General features: G+C 35.2%; 1 long non-coding RNA gene across 1 annotated transcript in view; it reads left to right on the forward strand.

Moving 5' to 3' along the window:
* LOC104777427 overlaps positions 6,300 to 8,200 on the forward strand; it is a 5,956-nt gene continuing 4,055 nt past the window's right edge. The window contains exons 1-2 of the long non-coding RNA XR_766280.2: positions 6,300 to 6,489; positions 6,830 to 6,898. This is a non-coding gene — a long non-coding RNA (uncharacterized LOC104777427). The remainder of the gene's footprint in view (positions 6,490 to 6,829; positions 6,899 to 8,200) is intronic.

Genomic DNA, 8,200 nt, shown 5'->3' on the forward strand with positions numbered 1-8,200 from the left:
AGAAACCAGCAAACCCTAATCTGTCGTCTTTCTCGTTTCAGTGTAGAGTGAGATGCAGAGATCACAAGCGACAGGAACCAAACTGACGCTACCGCCTCTCCTAGATCAGTTTGTGTTTTTTTTACTCGAATTAGCATGTAGGCCATGTAAATCACAAGCCTTGTTTGTGTTTTTTTTCAATTTATTAAAATAATAGTTTGTTATTCGATAGCCGCACCTGATCTGATAGACGAGTTCATAGATCCATATGTTCTGTCCACCAAGTAATTAAAAACGAGGATATACATAATCTTTGATAAACCATTTACTACTTCCCTCGTTTGTGTCTACCCGCACTGGATACTATGTTGATTGACCAATTCTATCTAATAGACAACAATCTTGATCTCCACCAATTCTATCTGATAGTTAATTATGTCGATGCTTATTAAGTCTTAGTAGACCAAATGCAATGCAGAAACTGTTTAATTTTCCGCTTATTATGCCTTCAATGCAGGTCTAATGACCACGCTGGTAGTGGGTATCTTATGCCTATGGAGGACTAGGTTCAACAGTCAAGGTCTGTAGAGCAGTAATTTCCTCATTTCGTCGTTTTATTGTATTAGATACCACCGTTGACATGGTTGTCCTCAATGCAGGTATGCACACCACGAAACCGCCGTACCTATACTACATCAGGTGGACCAGTTACCGCAGTCAATGTATGTCCACAGGTAGTTTATGTATTCATTGTGGGTAGACTATACTAAATAAGCATGATCCATGTCCATCACAACCATGTCCCCATTTACATATTTTGACATTGTTTATGTTCATAAGCCGTTTGTCCTTCAATTAACTAACCCCTTTTATTTTATGTTCATAGGCGATGGACATATAATTATGTTGTTTTATGTCTACTTACCCACTTATGTTTCTCCAGGCGTTGGAACTTGATTTCCTACTATTTACGTCCACCCTATTATCTTTAGTTCTCCTAGGCGACGGACATGTATTTCTATTTTTTGTTGTCTATCTATTTTATAGATGTATAACGAATTAAGTGTTTCTTGGTCTATCTTTAATCTGAATGTAAAACAACTGTATTTTTTTTTTGTTTTTCCTCCTTATTGTCATCTCCCTATTACCATTTGACAATAGAGAATTTAATGGTACTTGGCCATACACAATTTTCTCCCTCGTAGAAATTCTAATTCCTCTAAGGATTCTAATTTCGGTAGACAATAATTGCGAGATAGACAATATAACTTTGATAGATATTATAAATTCGTTAGACATTAATATTTTGATAGACATTATAATTCTGATAGGCAACCAAAATAAAACTCCTACAGACAAAGTTACTCAACCAAAAAGTGTTCTACCAATAACTGATCCCTCCAAGTTCAACATTTCTAACACACTCTAACAACAATTCATCATCAAGTTCTGATTCTACTTATTTGCCTACACCATTATCCGTATTTATTTTGGCACTTACATCAGCCTGAATGGACAACATAATTGCTTCACCAACATGTCCACCTTCAGTAGAAAACAACTCTTTTCCACCAGCAGACATAACGATTTGTCCATCCCGGTCCCCCAACTCTTTAATAAGGTTTATATCTGTAGCGGTAGACAAATTATTTTGTCCATCATCGATAGACATTGATTTCTTCTTCTTCAGTGATACATATAAATACAGTCCACCACACTCTTCATTCTCCTCTTTAAACTGTTGAAACTCAACATCACTGTCTACTGAAATTGGGGGCATCTTCCCTTGTGTAAAGCAAATTGTGTCTCTTGGGTGCCAAAAGCTTAACTCTATCTTGCTTTCCTCCTCTTTGACACCCAACACCTCTCCTATCTTAGCCTTCAAGCTTTCAAACGTTGTCACTCTCTCAATGGACACAAATCTCGCCATTTGGCCATGACGACAGAAAACTTCCACACCCCACTATCAGCACATATCCATTCACCCACCAGGATACCCATTCTCCCGACCATCTACATAAACATGGGAAACATGTTTAAACACAATTAATGCAGGAGAACTTGCAAGTGAGCAGATTAAATGCTATAACAGCCATGTTTTGCAACCGACCATATTAAATGCATACACATATCTCTGCTTGTCCGACAACCCCCTTCAGCTCCTCTTCACCAATTATCTTCTTCAAATCTCCTTTGTTTTAGTCCTAAAACTGGCAGCATTAGCTCCAATTAAATCCTCTTTTACAAAATAAAACTTGTTATTGACAGTCCATCGCGCCATTAATGCGAGTCCCATCGTCATTAATAACCTCAAATTTGAATTCACCCGCATATTCCCCCTACGCTTCTCACCTCATTAAACAAGAGGCTATTTTAGTCTTTTACTCCCATGTCATAATAAACCAAACTGGCACTTTTGATAATGGGTTGACAAAACTGGCATTATTCAGAATTTTTTTAAGGAAAAGGACATTTCTGATGAAATTTCCTAACATATATCAGTTATGTCGTTTGAATGGGAAAACGGTCCGACTACTTTTAAAACATTTTTTCATATCCGAATTATGGTATCATGGAATTTATCCACAACTAAAATTTCAATTTTTCTATCTAAATTTTATAAAATTTAGCTGTTTTCAACATGTCCGCAAACGGTGTTACTTAGCCTTTTAGCGGTGTTGAGTCAAACGCCAACATTTGAATATTTAGTTGTAAAATCAGACCACGAATAATTCATGTTGTTTGAACTTTACCCATTTAATTTCCGCAAGGAAAACTAACCAAAACTAGAGTGTTTGGCTTATCTAATCTCCAAAAGCTAAAATTTACATTTTTCCTATTAATTTTGATAAGTAAACAAATACTTTGCTTGTTGCAACTAGGATGGGACTCCAACTCTTTCGCAACTTGGAGTCGTGGAAACCACACAAATTTCCAAATTTGGCACTTCATTGTTGTTGTTTTTGTCTGTTATTTCTGTAGATTTTTGGTTTCTGCTATTTATATTCCTTGTAACTTCTGTCAAAAATTCGAAAATGTTATAAAATCTTCACATTGATACCAAAAAAAAGTATGATAAGCATATATCGATCATATGCTATCTCAATACATGAGCTACCTCTTTCATTACCAACACCAAATTTTTTTTCGGCTTCACATTGTAACTCATGTCGGGCGCCTTCAAAACAGGCAATGGGTTCATTTCTTCCTTCATGTATAATAAAATAATATTTGTTGAACAGTTTTTCCGATCCAAAAATTAACAACAAAGAGATATATTTTTTGAATGAAAGAGAGAAAAATCATTAGTTTTATTTTTCTACATTAACACAACTAAAAATATTAAGAAGGGATAGAATATGAAAAAGAATCTAACCACTTGGCAAAAAAATTATCGTTGGAGCAACTTTAAACAATTTATGCTTATGATTACAACAAAACAAAACACGAAAGTGAAAGTTACCTAGCTAAAAGCGGGGATGTCTTGGGAAGGGATCTAACTAGGCGAGCTAGCGAAGACGCTTAATCGATGAGAGTTGTATCCTATATAAAAGATCAACCGACAATGCCAATGACATTGGCTATTTCCTCAATTGCTGGAGGTCCATGCGGAGGATTGATTCCATATTTATTTTCTTATCAGAACATACAATGAAAACTAAAGTCATGAAATGATGGGAATATGAACAGTAATTATTTTAATTTTGTAAGTTAAGTAAAAGCTACCAAAAAATGAGCATAAAATCCATCTTAAGAAGCAAGATCGGGTGTAGCTACCTAGCTAAAGGCGGGGATGCCTTGGGAAGAGATCTAAATAGGCGACCTAGCGAAGACGCTGAATCGATGAGAGTTGTATCCTATATAAAAGATCAACCCGACATTGCCAATGACATTTTCCTATGAGTCCATGACATTGGCTCTTTCCACAATTGCTGGAGGTCCATTCGTAGGATTAATCCATATTTATTTTCCTATCATAACATACAATGAAAACTAAAGTCATGAAATGATGGGAATATGAAAAGTTATTATATTAATTTTGAAAGGATAAATAAAAGCTACCAAAAAAATGAGCATAATATTTATGTTAAGAAGCGAGATCGCTCTTCCACGGCTTTGATCAGTGAAACCAATTGTAGCATAATCCAAACCAGTCGTGAGGCCAAACAACTACCGTCAGTTTAAGCATGTCTCCACATGTTTTAGATCATAGGCGAACAAGCATGTCTCCACATGTTTTAGATCCTAGGCAAACTAAATTTGTAGGGGCCTATTGACAATAACTTTTTCTTATATACCATGAAATATAAAGCTCATAGGAACTGGTTAGGAAACTAGAGAAGTCTCATTCATGAATCATAATCAAAGATGAAAATGTAACACCGGAGAACCAAAAAGTGGATTTTTATTAGGGGTGTCGATCGACACAACTTGTGGTGTCGATCGTCACAATTTGTGGATGGGTTAATCGGTTCGATTTTAATCCTCTAGTTCGCGTAGTTGGTTTAAGGTAAGCCCTAGACTCGAGTTTAAAAGGAAGAACTTGATTTCCTTCGTTCCTTTAGCCGTTTTTCACAGTTTTAGAGAGAAAAGAAGAAAGGAGAGTTTCCATAGGTTGTTTTTCAGGTTTTAGGGAGATCCTTTATTCTGTGAGTGAGTTTTCTTTCTGGAGCGTGTGGATCCAAGGCTAGGAACGTGGTGGGAAGGTTGTTGTGGTGCTAGCTTCGTCGTTTGGTTACAAATCTCATTGTTTTGGCAAAGGTGAGTGACTGACCATGGTTTATCTAAGTTGAGATCTCTGTTTTTCTGTGATATGTGTGATGTGTTGTTGTTTTCTTGTGAGTTCTGTGTGTTTTTTGTGACTCCTGAGGCTTAATTCTGTTCATGGGGTCCTGTGGGACGTAAAGGAGAATCTTGGATGCGAGTTTCAGAGGTTCTGTTCGAAGGAAATCAATCCTGGTGTCGATCGACACCAACGCAAGGACGACTCGAGGACTTGGCGAGTGTTGGTCAACGCCATGTGGAGGTGTCAGTCGACACTATTAGGGATTCGGGAATGTCGAGCAGGTGTCGGTCAACACCAGTTGTGGTGTTGGTCGACACCAGATGACCAACGTCGGTCTACCCCCTGCTACAACGACCGTTTATGTCATGTTGCTATGTGCATTGCCTGGTTTGTTTTATTTTTTGTTGATTGTGGCATGAGAGTTCTTATTGCTTGTGTGTATAGTCCAGTAGATGGAATGATTGTCTCACTACGTATTTCTGGTAATACTTACGCCTCTCTTTTTTGTTGTAGCGCAAGTAAAGGCAAGGTGTGATCATGGAATCAAGGTTATGAAGAGGAGGATGTTTTAGAGGCTCGGTTGTTTGCTCTGTGTTTTTGTTAGGATGCTAGTGTGGAACTTAGTGGTCTAGAACGGATGTTAGGGTTGCTGGTTTTATGATTGGTTATGTTCTGGATTGTTGTTGGAATTGATATTATGTTATTTCTTTAATTGTTATTGATTATTGGAGTTGAATCATTTGTTATCCGCTGTTGTTATTAATTGGGGGTAGGTTACTAGTGAGTATGAGATCACTAGATATTAAGATATTAAAAAAAAAAAATGGGTCAAGTTGTTTGGGAAAAAAAAACAATGTTTCGTCTGCAATTATCAAGTTTCTTACCATATTGATTAAGTTTTACAATTATAATGCAGATTTTGTTTTTGGCAACCTAAATACCTAATCAAATCAACATAAGAATGTTAGAAACTTCATTAAATTCGTAGTCAATAGAATAGGGATGTATCACTAGTCAAAATAACAATTAACTAGATAATAACCCGCAGTGACAGCGCGGGAGAATTTTTTTTTTTTTGGAATTATATGATTATAATTATCTGGGTTATGATATATTATAGTGTTGTATATTGTTTTTTTTTTTGGGTGGAAGGTGTTGTATATTGATATTTGAAACACATAATTTTACTATTAGAATTTTGTTTTTTAAAATATATAGACAAAATACATATGTTGGACTATATATAAATTAGAATAAGCATGTAATGTAATTAAGTATTAGGGGTTAATTGATATTATTGTCATCATAACCAAATTCAAAACAAAAAGTATAACATGTAAATTAGATTAATTATCAATGTAATCTTAAAGTTAATACATTATATGTTTTTCTTGTTTAACCAAATGAAAATAATGGGCCATCGACAATCCATTAAGCAGTTTTTAAGTTATATAATACAATATCTCTACAATATAAAGGAAGCCCAGTCCACAGCCCACATCCAAAAACCCTAAACTTATTATTCTAATTTTTTTTCCTTTTTCCTTCAGACCATTTTCAGAAAAAAAAAATCTCTTCGTCTCCTAGCTACGATAACTAATCGAATCAAGCCTTTGATTCGAGATCTTTGATTTGTTTTCCAAAAAACCAGACCTAATCGAATCAAGCGAAGCAATCCGTTGAGGCTGGATAAGGAGAGAAACCAGTTGGGATTTGCGATAGAGGTTAGTTTATTGAATTTCAATAATCAGTAATTAGGTTTATTAAGATTCTTACCCATGTAATCAAATCAGAAATTAGTTCAAGTTGTTCTCTACAAATCGCACCTAGAATCTATAGTAATCGTTCTAAATTTCCAGTTCAAAATCTATAGTAATCGTTAAACATTTCCAGTTAAATTGCTATAGCACCGTTGTGAAATTAACAATAAAACCACTACAACTTGATTCGTTGGTAAGTCAATCATATTATTATAATCACGCTATATGCACAAATTTAGCTTCGCATCTTTCTCTCCTTTAGTTTGGTATTATATGATCCTTTTTGACATTTATCTATTTGCAGGACATAATTTTTTTGGTTGGGTCCTTTGAATGATAGTGTGGACATATGCAACTTACTACTATGAAAAACGTATGTTGTGATCCATATCTGAATCATTTTTCTTGATTGTTTTTGGTTATATTAAATATGTTTTTTTTGTGCGCAGTTATATTAAAATTAGATCAGTGTATTTAAACAAAATTAACATTAAACAGAATAAATATAAATCCAGAAATCACTGCGAATATAAAAAATTATCTCTTGAAACAGAAACATTAAAATGCAATCTAAAGTCTTAAAATAAAACTAAAACTTTCAAATGTTTAAAATTAAAGAGGAGATAGCCAAATGTGTCTTCTTTCGGGTTGTTCAGGTTATTTCGGGTTGTTCATGATCATCCAACACTTTAAAAACTTCTCATAAACTTGAGGAAGATTCATTCATTATTTCGGGTTGTTCATGAACGAATCCTGTAACAAACGCGGAAACGTATTAATAAAGTCTGAGATTTCTTACAATCAAAATAAGAGTTAAACTGTTTATAAATCACGTATGAGCACCTTACCTTATAAGTCGAAAATGGCAGAAGCTGCTTTCGGTCTGATTAACAAATATTCTGGAAAACTTCTGTGAACACTACATTCATAGTTTTCTTCTGTGGCTTTCTATCTTCATCGAGTATCAATACTTTCAATCCTTTTCTTGATGTAACCCTGGATATAGCAACATAGAGCTGCCCATGTGAAAATACTGGTCTAGGTAAAAACAATCCTACATTCTCCAAAGACTGACCCTGACATTTGTTGATTGTCATCGCAAATGCAACTGAAATTGGCAACTGTCTTCTCCTCATCTTGAAAGGCAATCTGGTATCCGATGGTGTTATCAACAACCTATGAGTGACTACTTTATCCCCTACACGATCCCCAGTTATAACTCTAGCCTCGATCACAAATTCAGCCATTTGAGTTATTTGTAGTCTTGTTCCATTCATTAGACCTCCGGTAGGATCTATGTTCCTTAGCAACATTACTGGACAGCCAATCTTCAATCGTAACCTATGGTTAGGAAAACCTGAAAGTTTGATACTGTTGAGGAAATCTGGAGTGAACACGGGGTTATTCTTGGACTCTTTGTCAGAAGGATCCAAACTATCTGCACTAAGATATATTCTCTCATCACCTACAAAGAAAATTTACAATAGTTTAATCATTTTTTTCAGCATCAAAGAGATAAATTCAGACTGAATCATATAGACCCTACCTTCCATTTGATCGAGCATATACTCATTTATTTGATAGACATCCTCATTTGTTGGAGCTAGTATAGCTCTAGCTTGGAAAAACTTTGGATCATTCTTTTCTTTTAAAAACTGTGGATCACCATAGACCT

The sequence above is a fragment of the Camelina sativa genome, chromosome 3, assembly GCF_000633955.1.
Source record: "Camelina sativa cultivar DH55 chromosome 3, Cs, whole genome shotgun sequence".
Lineage (NCBI taxonomy): Eukaryota > Viridiplantae > Streptophyta > Magnoliopsida > Brassicales > Brassicaceae > Camelina > Camelina sativa.